The sequence below is a fragment of the Coregonus clupeaformis genome, unplaced genomic scaffold, assembly GCF_020615455.1.
Source record: "Coregonus clupeaformis isolate EN_2021a unplaced genomic scaffold, ASM2061545v1 scaf3417, whole genome shotgun sequence".
Taxonomy (NCBI): domain Eukaryota; kingdom Metazoa; phylum Chordata; class Actinopteri; order Salmoniformes; family Salmonidae; genus Coregonus; species Coregonus clupeaformis.
Window position 1 is genome coordinate 19,276 of NW_025536871.1, and position 17,902 is coordinate 37,177.

General features: G+C 43.0%; 1 pseudogene; it reads left to right on the forward strand.

Annotated features, from left to right (window-relative positions):
- The first annotated feature begins 201 nt into the window (after positions 1 to 201).
- LOC123489892 lies at positions 202 to 15,965 on the forward strand (annotated as a pseudogene).
- Positions 15,966 to 17,902: the final 1,937 nt, after the last annotated feature.

The following is a 17,902-nucleotide window of genomic DNA, read 5'->3' on the forward strand; positions in this document are numbered from 1 at the left end:
TTGAGTCATATTTACTCTTCCAGCCCTGCCTTAAACAAATACTGGTTCCCTGTTGTTCAGAGATTTATAGACATAAGAGTTATGGGGAAATTTGCTCTGTATATAGAGCTTTGGGGAGAGGTACTCTAGCTGTGTGTACTAGCTTATATAAAGACATTGGGAGGGGTGTTTTCACTACTGTGTGATATAAAGACATTGGGAGGGTGTTACTATCTTATATAAAGCTGTGAACGGGGAGACATAAAACACTTCAACTTGCATTTTGACAAGAAGACTTCTGTCAGCATGGTACGTACCTAACCCACATAATTTAGTAAGGACCCTAGAGTAGGGCCTCTCTGTTATGAGAGATTATAAGTTATTACGTATCACATGTGAAATGATATCAGTTATGAATTGGCTTTATTATTTCAACTTTTAATATCAGACGTTTATTAATAAGTATTTAATAAGTAAATATGTGAGCGCTGTGTGTGTGTGAGCGCTGTGTTGAGTCTGTCAGTGAACGCTGAGGGCCTATTGAAACAACCTAACCCTAACCCTAACCCTAACGCACTAAAATCACCCGCACAGGTCTCATTCACCACCAATTGAATGTTCCTTAAAGCAGATGTCAGGTTTCACTTTTAGTCCTGATCGTTGCCAACATTTTGAAAGAATATTTCACCCCCGGTGGGTATTATCATGGGACCCAATGAATCCTGCTTTTTAGGGCGAATTATCTATTTGACAATCATTCCGTATAACTGAAATAAAGTATTTCCTCGTTGACGTTGGCAAATCTACTGTGGCAATTCACCTTGTATGACTGGAAACTGTATACTAAATACTATACAAATACTGTTGGCTTATTATTATTTATTTTTTGTTTCCAATTTATGTAATCCATCTATAAAAATAACGTTTTTCGTAAAAAGATCGTCATTTCTTATCAAGATCAGGGAACGTATCCCTGGACGGTCCATTTTTGGAATGTGTAACTAAGGGCTGAATTCAATCCGTATTGCCGAGTATCGCGGAAAATCAAGTAACATTTTTAAGGTACACTACCTGTCAAAAGTTTTAGAACACCTTCTCATTCAAGGGTTTTTTCTTTATTTTACAATGTTTTACATTGTAGAATAATAGTGAAGACATCAAAACTAGGAAATAACACATATGGAATCATGTAGTAACCAAAAAAGTGTTAAACAAATCAAAATATATTTTATAGCCACCCTTTGTCTTGATGACAGCTTTGCACACTCTTGGCATTCTCTCAACAAGCTTCACCTGGAATGCTTTTCCAACAGTCTTGAAGGAGTTCCCACATATGCTGAGCACTTGTTGGCTGCTTTTCCTTCACTCTGCCGTCCGACTCAACCCAAACCATCTCAATTGGGTTGAGGTCGGGGGATTATGGAGGCCAGGTCATCTGATGCAGCACTCCATCACTCTCCTTCTTGGTAAAATAGCCCTTACACAGCCTGGAGGTGTGTTGGGTCATTGTCCTGCTGAAAACAAATGATAGTCCCACTAAGCCCAAACCAGATGGGATGGCCTATCGCTGCAGAATGCTGTGGTAGCCATGCTGGTTAAGTGTGCCTTGAATTCTAAATAAATCACAGACAGTGTCACCATCAAGGCACCCCCACACCATAACACCTCCTCCTCCATGATTTACGGTGGGAAATACACATGGAGATCATCCGTTCACCCACACCGTGTCTCACAAAGACACAGTGGTTGGAACCAAAAATCTCCAATTTAGACTCCAGACCAAAGGACAAATATCCACGGTCTAATGTCCATTGCTCGTGTTTCTTGGCCCAAGCAAGTCTCTTCTTATTATTGGTGTCCTTTCGACCATGAAGGCCTGATTCACAAAGTCTCCTCTGAACAGCTGATGTTGAGATGTGACTGTTACTTGAACTCTGTGAAGCATTTATTTGGGCTGCAATTTCTTAGGCTGGTAACACTAATGAACTTATTCTCTGCAGCATAGGTAACTTTGGGTCTTCCATTCCTCATGAGAGCCAGTTTCATCATAGCGCTTGATGGTTTTTTGCGACTGCACTAAAAGTTATTGAAATGTTCCGTATTGACTGACCTTCATGCCTTAAAGTAATGATGGACTGTCGTTTCTCTTGCTTTTTGAGCTGTTCCAATGAAGCCCTTTATCTACTCCCTCAGAGTGAACTCGTAGCCCTTTTATCTACTCTATATAATATTTAACTAACCCTAACCCCAATGAAGCCCTTTATCTACTCCCTCAGAGTGAACTCAGTAGCCCTTTATCTACTCGATATAATATTTAACTAACCCTAACCCCAATGAAGCCCTTTATCTACTCCCTCAGAGTGAACTCATAGCCCTTTATCTACTCGATATAATATTTAACTAACCCTAACCCCAATGAAGCCCTTTATCTACTCCCTCAGAGTGAACTCAAGTAGCCCTTTATCTACTCGATATAATATTTAACTAACCCTAACCCCAATGAAGCCCTTTATCTACTCCCTCAGAGTGAACTCGTAGCCCTTTATCTACTCGAGTATAATATTTAACTAACCCTAACCCCAATGAAGCCCTTTATCTACTCCCTCAGAGTGAACTCGAGCCCTTTATCTACTCGATATAATATTTAACTAACCCTAACCCCAATGAAGCCCTTTATCTACTCCCTCAGAGTGAACTCGTAGCCCTTTATCTACTCGAGTATAATATTTAACTAACCCCTAACCCCAAAGAAGCCCTTTATCTACTCCTTCAGAGTGAACTCGTAGCCCTTTATCTACTCGATATAATATTTAACTAACCCTAACCCCAATGAAGCCCTTTATCTACTCCCTCAGAGTGAACTCGTAGCCCTTTATCTACTCGATATAATATTTAACTAACCCTAACCCCAATGGAAGCCCCTTTATCTACTCCTCAGAGTAAACTCGTAGCCCTTTATCTACTCGATATAATATTTAACTAACCCTAACCCCAATGAAGCCCTTTATCTACTCCCTCAGAGTGAACTTGTAGCCCTTTATCTACTCGATATAATATTTAACTAACCCTAACCCCAATGAAGCCCTTTATCTACTCCCTCAGAGTGAACTCGTAGCCCTTTATCTACTCGATATAATATTTAACTAACCCTAACCCCAATGAAGCCCTTTATCTACTCCCTCAGAGTGAACTCGTAGCCCTTTATCTACTCGATATAATATTTAACTAACCCTAACCCCAATGAAGCCCTTTATCTACTCCCTCAGAGTGAACTCGTAGCCCTTTATCTACTCGATATAATATTTAACTAACCCTAACCCCAATGAAGCCCTTTATCTACTCCCTCAGAGTGAACTCGCAGCCCTTTATCTACTCGATATAATATTTAACTAACCCTAACCCCAATGAAGCCCTTTATCTACTCCCTCAGAGTGAACTCGTAGCCCTTTATCTACTCGATATAATATTTAACTAGCCCTAACCCCAATGAAGCCCTTTATCTACTCCCTCAGAGTGAACTCGTAGCCCTTTATCTACTCGATATAATATTTAACTAGCCCTAACCCCAATGAAGCCCTTTATCTACTCCCTCAGAGTGAACTCGTAGCCTTTATCTACTCGATATAATATTTAACTAACCCTAACCCCAATGAAGCCCTTTATCTACTCCCTCAGAGTGAACTCGTAGCCCTTTATCTACTCGATATAATATTTAACTAACCCTAACCCCAATGAAGCCCTTTATCTACTCCCTCAGAGTGAACTCGTGAGCCCTTTATCTACTCGATATAATATTTAACTAACCTAACCCCAATGAAGCCCTTTATCTACTCCCTCAGAGTGAACTCGTAGCCCTTTATCTACTCTGATATAATATTTAACTAACCCTAACCCCAATGAAGCCCTTTATCTACTCCCTCAGAGTGAACTTCGTAGCCCCTTTATCTACTCGATATAATATTTAACTAACCCTAACCCCAATGAAGCCCTTTATCTACTCCCTCAGAGTGAACTCGTAGCCCTTTATCTACTCGATATAATATTTAACTAACTCCTAACCCCAATGAAGCCTTTATCTACTCCCTCAGAGTGAACTCGTAGCCCTTTATCTACTCGATATAATATTTAACTAACCCTAACCCCAATGAAGCCCTTTATCTACTCCCTCAGAGTGAACTTCGTAGCCCTTTATCTACTCGATATAATATTTAACTAACCCTAACCCCAATGAAGCCCTTTATCTACTCCCTCAGAGTGAACTCGTAGCCCTTTATCTACTCGATATAATATTTAACTAACCCTAACCCCAATGAAGCCCTTTATCTACTCCCTCAGAGTGAACTTCGTAGCCCTTTATCTACTCGATATAATATTTAACTAACCCTAACCCCAATGAAGCCCTTTATCTACTCCCTCAGAGTGAACTGGCCCTTTATCTACTGATATAATATTTAACTAACCCTAACCCCAATGAAGCCCTTTATCTACTCCCTCAGAGTGAACTCGTAGCCCTTTATCTACTCGATATAATGTTTAACTAACCCTAACCCCAATGAAGCCCTTTATCTACTCCCTCAGAGTGAACTGTAGCCCTTTATCTACCTGATATAATATTTAATTAACCCTAACCCCAATGAAGCCCTTTATCTACTCCCTCAGAGTGAACTGCGTAGCCCTTTATCTACTCGATATAATATTTAACTAACCCTAACCCCAATAGTAAGCCCTTTATCTACTCCCTCAGAGTGAACTCGTAGCCCTTTATCTACTCGATATAATATTTAACTAACCCTAACCCCAATGAAGCCCTTTATCTACTCCCTCAGAGTGAACTTCGTAGCCCTTTATCTACTCGATATAATATTTAACTAACCCTAACCCCAATGAAGCCCTTTATCTACTCCCTCAGAGTGAACTCGTAGCCCTTTATCTACTCGATATAATGTTTAACTAACCCTAACCCCAATGAAGCCCTTTATCTACTCCCTCAGAGTGAACTCGTAGCCCTTTATCTACTCGATATAATGTTTAACTAACCCTAACCCCAATGAAGCCCTTTATCTACTCCCTCAGAGTGAACTTCGTAGCCCTTTATCTACTCGATATAATGTTTAACTAACCCTAACCCCAATGAAGCCCTTTATCTACTCCCTCAGAGTGAACTCGTAGCCTTTATCTACTTCGATATAATATTTAACTAACCCTAACCCCAATGAAGCCCTTTATCTACTCCCTCAGAGTGAACTCGTCAAGCCCTTTATCTACTCGATATAATATTTAACTAACTCTAACCCCAATGAAGCCCTTTATCTACTCCCTCAGAGTGAACTCGTAGCCCTTTATCTACTCGATATAATATTTAACTAACCCTAATCCCAATGAAGCCCTTTATCTACTCCTCAGAGTGAACTCGTAGCCCTTTATCTACTCGATATAATATTTGACTAACCCTAACCCCAATGAAGCCCTTTATCTACTCCCTCAGAGTGAACTCGTAGCCCCTTTATCTACTCGATATAATATTTAACTAACCCTAACCCCAATGAAGCCCTTTATCTACTCCCTCAGAGTGAACTCGTAGCCCTTTATCTACTCGATATAATGTTTAACTAACCCTAACCCCAATGAAGCCCTTTATCTACTCCCTCAGAGTGAACTCGTAGCCCTTTATCTACTCGATATAATATTTAACTAACCCTAACCCCAATGAAGCCCTTTATCTACTCCCTCAGAGTGAACTCGTAGCCCTTTATCTACTCGATATAATGTTTAACTAACCCTAACCCCAATGAAGCCCTTTATCTACTCCCTCAGAGTGAACTCTGTAGCCCTTTATCTACTCGATATAATATTTAACTAACCCTAACCCCAATGAAGCCCTTTATCTACTCCCTCAGAGTGAACTCGTAGCCCTTTATCTACTCGATATAATGTTTAACTAACTCCTAACCCCAATGAGGCCCTTTATCTACTCCTCAGAGTGAACTCAGTAGCCCTTTATCTACTCGATATAATATTTAACTAACCCTAACCCCAATGAAGCCCTTTATCTACTCCTCAGAGTGAACTCGTAGCCCTTTATCTACTCGATATAATATTTAACTAACCCTAACCCCAATGAAGCCCTTTATCTACTCCCTCAGAGTGAACTCGTAGCCCTTTATCTACTCGGTATAATATTTAACTAACCCTAACCCCCCCAATGAAGCCCTTTCATCTACTCCCTCAGAGTGAACTCGTAGCCCTTTATCTACTCGATATAATGTTTTAACTAACCCTAACCCCAATGAAGCCTTTTATCTACTCCCTCAGAGTGAACTCGTAGCCCTTTATCTACTCGATATAATATTTAACTAACCCTAACCCCAATGAAGCCCTTTATCTACTCCCTCAGAGTGAACTCGTAGTCTTTATCTACTCGATATAATATTTAACTAACCCTAACCCCAATGAAGCCCTTTATCTACTCCCTCAGAGTGAACTCGTAGCCCTTTATCTACTCGATATAATATTTAACCAACCCTAACCCCAATGAAGCCCTTTATCTACTCCCTCAGAGTGAACTTGTAGCCCTTTATCTACTCGATATAATATTTAACTAACCCTAACCCCAATGAAGCCCTTTATCTACTCCCCTCAGAGTGAACTCGTAGCCCTTTATCTACTCGATATAATATTTAACTAACCCTAACCCCAATGAAGCCCTTTATCTACTCCCTCAGAGTGAACTCGTAGCCCTTTATCTACTCGAGTATAATATTTAACTAACCCTAACCCCAATGAAGCCCTTTATCTACTCCCTCAGAGTGAACTCGTAGCCCTTTATCTACTCGATATAATATTTAACTAACCCTAACCCCAATGAAGCCCTTTATCTACTCCCTCAGAGTGAACTCGTAGCCCTTTATCTACTCGATATAATATTTAACTAACCCTAACCCCAATGAAGCCCTTTATCTACTTCCTCAGAGTGAACTCGTAGCCCTTTATCTACTCGATATAATATTTAACTAACCCTAACCCCAATGAAGCCCTTTATCTACTCCCTCAGAGTGAACTCGTAGCCCTTTATCTACTCGATATAATGTTTAACTAACCCTAACCCCAATGAAGCCCTTTATCTACTCCCTCAGAGTGAACTCGTAGCCCCTTTATCTACTCGATATAATATTTAACTAACCCTAACCCCAATGAAGCCCTTTATCTACTCCTCAGAGTGAACTCGTAGCCCTTTATCTACTCGATATAATATTTAACTAACCCTAACCCCAATGAAGCCCTTTATCTACTCCTCAGAGTGAACTCGTAGCCCTTTATCTACTCGATATAATGTTTAACTAACCCTAACCCCAATGAAGCCCTTTATCTACTCCCTCAGAGTGAACTCGTAGCCCTTTATCTACTCGATATAATATTTGACTAACCCTAACCCCAATGAAGCCCTTTATCTACTCCCTCAGAGTGAACTCGTAGCCCTTTATCTACTCGATATAATATTTAACTAACCTAACCCCAATGAAGCCCTTTATCTACTCCCTCAGAGTGAACTCGTAGCCCTTTATCTACTCGATGATAATGTTTAACTAACCCTAACCCCAATGAAGCCCTTTATCTACTCCCTCAGAGTGAACTTCGTAGCCCTTTATCTACTCGATATAATATTTAACTAACCTAACCCCAATGAAGCCCTTTATCTACTCCCTCAGAGTGAACTCTAGCCCTTTATCTACTCGATATAATGTTTTAACTAACCTAACCCCAATGAAGCCCTTTATCTACTCCCTCAGAGTGAACTCGTAGCCCTTTATCTACTCGATATAATATTTAACTAACCCTAACCCCAATGAAGCCCTTTATCTACTCCCTCAGAGTGAACAGTAGCCCTTTATCTACTCGAGTATAATGTTTAACTAACCCTAACCCCAATGAAGCCCTTTATCTACTCCCTCAGAGTGAACTCGTAGCCCTTTATCTACTCGATATAATATTTAACTAACCCTAACCCCAATGAAGCCCTTTATCGACTCCCTCAGAGTGAACCTGTAGCCCCTTTATCTACTCGATATAATATTTAACTAACCCTAACCCCAATGAAGCCCTTTATCGACTCCCTCAGAGTGAACTCTCGTAGCCCTTTATCTACTCAGATATAATGTTTAACTAACCTAACCCCAATGAAGCCCTTTATCTACTCCCTCAGAGTGAACTCGTAGCCCTTTATCTACTCGATATAATATTTAACTAACCCTAACCCCAATGAAGCCCTTTATCTACTCCCTCAGAGTGAACTACGTGAGCCCTTTATCTACTCGATATAATATTTAACTAACCCTAACCCCAATGAAGCCCTTTATCGACTCCCTCAGAGTGAACTCGTAGCCCTTTATCTACTCGATATAATATTTAACTAACCCTAACCCCAATGAAGCCCTTTATCTACTCCCTCAGAGTGAACTCGTAGCCCTTTATCTACTCGATATAATTTTAACTAACCTAACCCCAATGAAGCCCTTTATCTACTCCCTCAGAGTGAACTCGTAGCCCTTTATCTACTCGGTATAATATTTAACTAACCCTAACCCCAATGAAGCCCTTTATCTACTCCCTCAGAGTGAACTCGTAGCCCTTTATCTACTCGATATAATATTTAACTAACCCTAACCCCAATGAAGCCCTTTATCTACTCCCTCAGAGTGAACTCGTAGCCCTTTATCTACTCGATATAATATTTAACTAACCCTAACCCCAATGAAGCCCTTTATCTACTCCTTCAGAGTGAACTCGGTAGCCCTTTATCTACTCGATATAATGTTTAACTAACCCTAACCCCAATGAAGCCCTTCATCTACTCCCTCAGAGTGAACTCGTAGCCCTTTATCTACTCGATATAATGTTTAACTAACCCTAACCCCAATGAAGCCCTTTATCTACTCCTCAGAGTGAACTCGTAGCCCTTTATCTACTCGATATAATGTTTAACTAACCCTAACCCCAATGAAGCCCTTTATCTACTCCCTCAGAGTGAACTTCGTGCCCTTTATCTACTCGATATAATATTTAACTAACCCTAACCCCAATGAAGCCCTTTATCTACTCCCTCAGAGTGAACTCGTAGCCCTTTATCTACTCGATATAATGTTTAACTAACCCTAACCCCCCAATAAGCCCTTTCATCTACTCCTCAGAGTGAACTCGTAGCCCTTTATCTACTCGATATAATGTTTAACTAACCCTAACCCCAATGAAGCCCTTTATCTACTCCCTCAGAGTGAACTCGTAGCCCTTTATCTACTCGATATAATGTTTAACTAACCTAACCCCAATGAAGCCCTTTATCTACTCCCTCAGAGTGAACTCGTAGCCCTTTATCTACTCATATAATATTTAACTAACCCTAACCCCAATGAAGCCCTTTATCTACTCCCCTCAGAGTGAACTCGTAGCCCTTTATCTACTCGATATAATATTTAACTAACCCTAACCCCAATGAAGCCCTTTATCTACTCCCTCAGAGTGAACTCGTAGCCCTTTATCTACTCGATATAATATTTAACTAACCCTAACCCCAATGAAGCCCTTTATCTACTCCCTCAGAGTGAACTCGTAGCCCTTTATCTACTCGATATAATATTTAACTAACCCTAACCCCAATGAAGCCCTTTATCTACTCCCTCAGAGTGAACTTCGTAGCCCTTTATCTACTCGATATAATATTTAACTAACCCTAACCCCAATGAAGCCCTTTATCTACTCCTCAGAGTGAACTTCGTAGCCCTTTATCTACTCGATATAATATTTAACTAACCCTAACCCCAATGAAGCCCTTTATCTACTCCCTCAGAGTGAACTCGTAGCCCTTTATCTACTCGATATAATATTTAACTAACCCTAACCCCAATGAAGCCCTTTATCTACTCCCTCAGAGTGAACTCGAGCCCTTTATCTACTCGATATAATATTTAACTAACCCTTACCCCAATGAAGCCCTTTATCTACTCCCTCAGAGTGAACTCGTAGCCCTTTATCTACTCGATATAATATTTAACTAACCCTAACCCCAATGAAGCCCTTTATCTACTCCCTCAGAGTGAACTCGTAGCCCTTTATCTACTCGTATAATATTTAACTAACCCCTAACCCCAATGAAGCCCTTTATCTACTCCCTCAGAGTGAACTCGTAGCCCTTTATCTACTCGATATAATATTTAACTAACCCTTACCCCAATGAAGCCCTTTATCTACTCCCTCAGAGTGAACTCGTAGCCCTTTATCTACTCGATATAATATTTAACTAACTCTAACCCCAATGAAGCCCTTTATCTACTCCCTCAGAGTGAACTCGTAGCCCTTTATCTACTCGATATAATATTTAACTAACCTAACCCCAATGAAGCCCTTTATCTACTCCCTCAGAGTGAACTCGTAGCCCTTTATCTACTCGATATAATATTTAACTAACCCTAACCCCAATGAAGCCCTTTATCTACTCCCTCAGAGTGAACTCGTAGCCCTTTATCTACTCGATATAATATTTAACTAACCCTAACCCCAATGAAGCCCTTTATCTACTCCCTCAGAGTGAACTCGTAGCCCTTTATCTAGTCGATATAATATTTAACTAACCCTAACCCCAATGAAGCCCCTTTATCTACTCCCTCAGAGTGAACTTCAGTAGCCCTTTATCTACTCGATATAATATTTAACTAACCCTAACCCCAATGAAGCCCTTTATCTACTCCCTCAGAGTGAACTCGAGCCCTTTATCTACTCGATATAATATTTAACTAACCTAACCCCAATGAAGCCCTTTATCTACTCCCTCAGAGTGAACTCGTAGCCCTTTATCTACTCGATATAATATTTAACTAACCCTAACCCCAATGAAGCCCTTTATCTACTCCTCAGAGTGAACTCGTAGCCTTTATCTACTCGAGTATAATATTTAACTAACCCTAACCCCAATGAAGCCCTTTATCTACTCCCTCAGAGTGAACTTCGTAGCCCTTTATCTACTCGATATAATATTTAACTAACCCTAACCCCAATGAAGCCCTTTATCTACTCCCTCAGAGTGAACTCGTAGCCCTTTATCTACTCGATATAATATTTAACTAACCCTAACCCCAATGAAGCCCTTTATCTACTCCCTCAGAGTGAACTCGTAGCCCTTTATCTACTCGATATAATATTTAACTAACCCTAACCCCAATGAAGCCCTTTATCTACTCCCTCAGAGTGAATCTCGTAGCCCTTTATCTACTCGATATAATATTTAACTAACCCCTAACCCCAATGAAGCCCTTTATCTACTCCCTCAGAGTGAACTCGTAGCCCTTTATCTACTCAATATAATATTTAACTAACCCTAACCCCAATGAAGCCCTTTATCTACTCCCTCAGAGTGAACTCGTAGCCCTTTATCTACTCGATATAATATTTAACTAACCTAACCCCAATGAAGCCCTTTATCTACTCCTCAGAGTGAACTCGTAGCCCTTTATCTACTCGATATAATATTTAACTAACCCTAACCCCAATGAAGCCCTTTATCTACTCCCCTCAGAGTGAACTCGTAGCCCTTTATCTACTCGATATAATATTTAACTAACCCTAACCCCAATGAAGCCCTTTATCTACTCCCTCAGAGTGAACTCGTAGCCCTTTATCTACTCGATATAATATTTAACTAACCCTAACCCCAATGAAGCCCTTTATCTACTCCCTCAGAGTGAACTCGTAGCCCTTTATCTACTCGATATAATGTTTAACTAACCCTAACCCCAATGAAGCCCTTTATCTACTCCTCAGAGTGGAACTCGTAGCCCTTTTATCTACTCGATATAATATTTAACTAACTCCCTAACCCCAATGAAGCCCTTTATCTACTCCCTCAGAGTGAACTCGTAGCCCTTTATCTACTCGGATATAATATTTAACTAACCCTAACCCCAATGAAGCCCTTTATCTACTCCCTCAGAGTGAACTCGTAGCCCTTTATCTACTTGATATAATATTTAACTAACCTAACCCCAATGAAGCCCTTTATCTACTCCCTCAGAGTGAACTTCGTAGCCCTTTATCTACTCGGATATAATATTTAACTAACCCTAACCCCAATGAAGCCCTTTATCTACTCCCTCAGAGTGAACTCGTGGGATATAATATTTAACGAGAAAGAAATCCAGCGCTAACCTGCAGGAGCGCGCAAAATTATTTAGTGTTTGTTGCAATCGACCAATCGTGTGTCTGTTTCAGGGTTCTCTCGTCCGTGTGGTAGTGTGTGTGCTGGCGTTGGTGGTCGTGTGCCGAGCTCAATGCTTCTTACAGGGGCTGGAGACCAAAGACTCCAAGACTCCTCCACCAAAGGGTGAGTCTAGTACTATACTACCACGATACTATTACAATACTATTACAATACTATTACAATACTATTACAATACTATTACAATACTACTACAATAATATTACAATACTATTACAATACTATTACAATACTACTACAATAATATTACAATACTATTACAATACTATTACAATGTTAATTGGACAGTAATGTTAGCACTGTAACCAGGATAAGGAGGGTGTGATGCTGTAACCAGGATAAGGAGGTTGTGATGCTGTAACCAGGATAAGGAGGGTGTGATGCTGTAACCAGGATAAGGAGGGTGTGATGCTGTAACCAGGATAAGGAGGGTGTGATGCTGTAACCAGGATAAGGAGGGTGTGATGCTGTAACCAGGATAAGGAGGGTGTGATGCTGTAACCAGGATAAGGAGGGTGTGATGCTGTAACCAGGATAAGGAGGGTGTGATGCTGTAACCAGGATAAGGAGGGTGTGATGCTGTAACCAGGATAAGGAGGGTGTGATGCTGTATGCGTTAGGTCATGTGGCTTAAACTGGTGAGTGTGTGTGTGTGTGTGTGTGTGTGTGTGTGTGTGTGTGTGTGTGTGTGTGTGTGTGTGTGTGTGTGTGTGTGTGTGTGTGTGTGTGTGTGTGGGTGTGTGGATGAGGAGGGAAAGCAGCATGTGTTCGGTTCTTCATGGGTGAAGGACTGCTCACGACTGTTCCTGCTCCGAAGAAGGCATCGGCTGCTGCAACAAGTAACACCAAATATCTCTTTCAAATTCAAATAAGCTTTATTGGCATGAGTATAACCCTATCTGTCTATACTTCTCTGAGAGATGCACTAGTTATATTGAGAGATGGAACTCAGCAAACAAGAGCCTGATTTGACCCCCTCTCGCTCTCTCTCGATCTGTCTTCACCCCCTCTCTCTCTCCCCTCTCTCTCCCCTCTCCCTCTCTCTCTTTCTCCCTCTCCCTTTCTGTCTCACCCCCGCTCTCTCTCTCACCTCGATCTGTCTCACCCCTCTCTCACCCCTCTCCCTCCCAACCACCGCCCCTCTCTCTCCCTTTCTCTTTCTCTCTCCTCTCTCCTTTCCTAACTCTCCTCTCTCCCCTCTCCCTCCTTCTCCTTTCTACCTCTCCGTCTAACTCTCCTCTCTCCCCTCTCCCTCCTTCTCCTTTCTACCTCTCCCTCTCTCCCATCTACCTCTCCTTCTCCCCCTCTCCCTTCTACCTTTCCCTCTCTCTGTCACCACCCACCTCTCTCCCTCCCACCACCCCCTCTCTCCCCCTCTCCCCCTCTCCCTTCTACCTCAACTCTCCCTTCTACCTCTCCCTCTCTCCTTCTACCTCTACCTCTCCCCCTCTCCCTTCTACCTCCTTCTTCCTTCTACCTCTCCCCCTCTCCCTTCTACCTCCTTCTTCCTTCTACCTCTCCCCTCTCTCCCTTCTACCTCTCCCTCTCTCCCGTCTTCCTTCTACCTCTCCCCCTCTCCCCCTCTCCTTCTACTCTCCCCTTCTCCCTTCTTCCTCTACCTCTCCCCCTCTCCCTTCTACCTCTCCCTCTCTCCCGTCTCCCGTCTTCCTTCTACCTCTCCCTCTCTCCCGTCTACCTCTCCTTCTCCCCTCTCCCTTCTACCTTTTCTCTCTCTGTCACCACCCACCTCTCTCCCTCCCACCACCCCCTCTCTCCCCTCTCCCCCTCTCCCTTCTACCTCCTTCTTCCTTCTACCTCTCCCTCTCTCCGTCTTCCTTCTACCTCTCCCCCTCTCCCCCTCTCCCTTCTACCTCTCCCCTTCTCCCTTCTTCCTCTACCTCTCCCCCTCTCCCTTCTACCTCTCCCTCTCTCCCGTCTCCCATCTTCCTTCTACCCCTCCCTCTCTCCCCCTCTCCCTTCTACCTCTACCTCTCCCCCTCTTCCTTCTACCTCTCCCTCTCTCCCGTCTTCCTTCTACCTCTACCTCTCACCTTCTCCCTTCTACCTCCCTCTCCCTTCTACCTCTCCCCCTCTCCCCTTCTTCCTTCTACCTCTCCCCCTCTCCCTTCTACCTCACCCCCTCTCCCGTCTTCCTTCTACCTCTCCTTCTCTCCCCCTTTCCCTTCTACCTCTATCTTTTACCTCTCCCTCTCTCCGTATTCCTTCTACCTCGCCCTCTCCCCCCTCTCCCTCTCCCTCTCTCCCTTCTACCTCTACCTCTCCCCCTCTCCCTTCTACCTCCTTCTTCCTTCTACCTCTCCCCCTCTCCCTTCTACCTCCTTCTTCCTTCTACCTCTCCCTCTCTCCCTTCTACCTCTCCCTCTCTCCCGTCTTCCTTCTACCTCTCCCCCCCTCCCCCTCTCCCTTCTCCCTTCTTCCTCTACTCTCCCCCTCTCCCTTCTACCTCTCCCTCTCCCCGTCTCCCATCTTCCTTCTACCTCTCCCTCTCTCCCGTCTACCTCTCCTTCTCCCTCTCCCTTCTACCTTTTCTCTCTCTGTCACCACCCACCTCTCTCCCTCCCACCACCCTCTCTTCCCCTCTCCCCCTCTCCCTTCTACCTCCTTCTTCCTTCTACCTCTCCCTCTCTCCCGTCTTCCTTCTACCTCTCCCCCTCTCCCTTCTACCTCCTTCTTCCTTCTACCTCTCCCCCTCTCCCTTCTACCTCCTTCTTCCTTCTACCTCTCCCTCTCTCCCTTCTACCTCTCCCTCTCTCCCGTCTTCCTTCTACCTCTCCCCCTCTCCCCCTCTCCCCCTCTCCCTTCTACCTCTCCCCTTCTCCCTTCTTCCTCTACCTCTCCCTCTCCCTTCTACCTCTCCCTCTCTCCCGTCTCCCATCTTCCTTCTACCTCTCCCTCTCTCCGTCTACCTCTCCTTCTCCCCCTCTCCCTTCTACCTTTTCTCTCTCTGTCACCACCCACCTCTCTCCCTCCCACCACCCCCCTCTCTCCCCCTCTCCCCCTCTCCCTTCTACCTCCTTCTTCCTTCTACCTCTCCCTCTCTCCCGTCTTCCTTCTACCTCTCCCCCTCTCCCCCTCTCCCTTCTACCTCTCCCCTTCTCCCTTCTTCCTCTACCTCTCCCCCTCTCCTTTCTACCTCTCCCTCTCTCCCGTCTCCCATCTTCCTTCTACCTCTCCCTCTCTCCCCCTCTCCCTTCTACCTCTACCTCTCCCCCTCTTCCTTCTACCTCTCCCTCTCTCCCGTCTTCCTTCTCCCTCTACCTCTCACCTTCTCCCTTCTACCTCCCTCTCCTCTACCTCTCCCCCCTCTCCCCTTCTTCCTTCTACCTCTCCCCTCTCCCTTCTACCTCACCCCCTCTCCCGTCTTCCTTCTACCTCTCCCTCTCTCCCCTTTCCCTTCTACCTCTATCTTTTACCTCTCCCTCTCTCCCGTATTCCTTCTACCTCGCCCTCTCCCCCCCTCTCCCCTCTCCCCCTCTCCCTTCTACCTATCTTTCCATCTCAGGATCCCAGAGGTGGTGGATCTCCCTGCAGAGTGTGAGCTGGTGGTGGACAGAAATGCCTGCTCATCCAGAGTGGTGATGAGGTCAGACCAGACCAAGGACTGTGACAGCCCATTCAGTATGATCTTATAAAAACACGGTTTAATGTACACACCAACATGTATAGAAGGAACTTACATCAAATAAAACAAGGCAATAGTGAACATGTCTATGTTTATTTGTTTATTTGGATCCCCATTAGCTTTTTCAGAAGCAGCAGTTACTCTTCCTGGGTTCCACAAAAAAACACAAAACATGACAAGTAACAAAACACTGATACATTGACAGATAAGGCACAGTAACACAAATGTAAAATCTAATGATATACAAACAATGCAACAACAAAATACAAACAATACAAAAAAATTTGTGTTTGTGTGTGCGCCTTACAGTCCCTGCCGTTCCATGAGTTGTTCTTTAATCTGTTTTATAAATGTCATTTGATATTTGGAAGGGAGTTCCATGCGATCATGGCTCTGTATAAAACTGTGCGTTGCATTTAATTCGGTGGAGGAAAATGTTGGTTCCACTGATATTGGCAACTACTATAATGACTTTTTCATTGGCAAGATTATCAAATTTAGGCATGACATGCCAACAACAAAAGCGCTGACACTACATCCAAGTATATCTGACCAAATTATGAAAGACAAGCTTTGTAATTTTGAATTCCTTAAAGTGAGTGTGGAAGAGGTGAAAAAATTATTGTTGTCTATCAACAATGACAAGCCACCGGGGTCTGACAACTTGGATGGAATTTCACTGAGGATAATAGTGGATGATATTACCACTCCCCTGATTTGCCATATCTTCAATCTAAGCCGACAAGAAAGTGTGTGCCCTCAGGCCTGGAGGGAAGCAAAAGTCATTCTGCTACCTAAGAATAGTAAAGCCCCCTTTGCTGGCTCAGATAGCCGACCCAATCAGCCTGTTAACAACCCTTAGTAAACTTTTGGAAACGCGTGTTTACCAGATACAATGCTATTTTTACAGTAAACAAATTGACAACAGACTTTCAGCATGCTTATAGGGAAGGGCATTCAACATGCCGCACTTACACAAATGACAAATTGATGATAGGAATATTGTGGGAGCTGTTTTGTTGGACTTCAGTGTGGTTTTTGACATTATCGATCTAGTCTGCTGCTGAAAAACGTGTGTGTTATGGCTTTACACCCCTGCTATAATGTGGATAAAGAGTTACCTGTCTAACAGAACATAGAGGGTGTTCTTTAATGGAAGCCTCTCCAACACAATCCAGGTAGAATCAGGAATTCCCCCAGGCAGCTGTCTAGGGCCCCTTACGTTTATCAATCTTTACTAACGACATGCCACTGGCTTTGGAGTAAAGCCAGTATGTTTATGTATGCGGATGACTCAACACTATACTCATCAGCTACTACAGCGAGTGAAATTACTGCAACAATTAACAAAGAGCTGCAGTTAGTTTCAGAATGGATGGCAATAAATAAGTTAGTCCTAAATATTTCAAAACTAAAAACATTGTATTTGGGACAAATCATTCACTAAACCCTAAACCTAACTAAATCTTCTAATGAATACTGTGGAAATTCGAGCAAGTTGAGGTGATTGGAGTAACCCTGGTTGGCACTGTACACGTACACATGGATGTTGTATTGTAGATATGTGGTAGTAGAGTAGTGGCCTGAGGGCACACAGTTATATGTTGTGAAAAGTGTTATGAAATCTACTGTAATATAATATTTGTGATTATATATAACTGCCTTTATGTTGCTGGACCCCAGGAAGAGTAGCTAATGGGGATCCTTAATAAATGCAAAATAAAAATAATTCCACTCTAAAATGTGCAGTTTGTTACAAAACACAATGCCACATATGTCTCAAGTTTTGAGGGAGATTGCAATTTACATTCTGACTGCAGGAATGTCCACCAGAGCTGTTTCAGAGAATTGAATGTTCATTTCTCTACCATAAGCCGCATCCAACATCTGAGACCAGCCACCTGGACAGCTGATGAAGCTGTGGGTTTGCACAACCAAAGGATTTCTGCACAAACTGTCAGAAACCGTCTCAGGAAACTCATCTGCATGCTGGTCGTCCTCACAAGTGTCTTGACCTG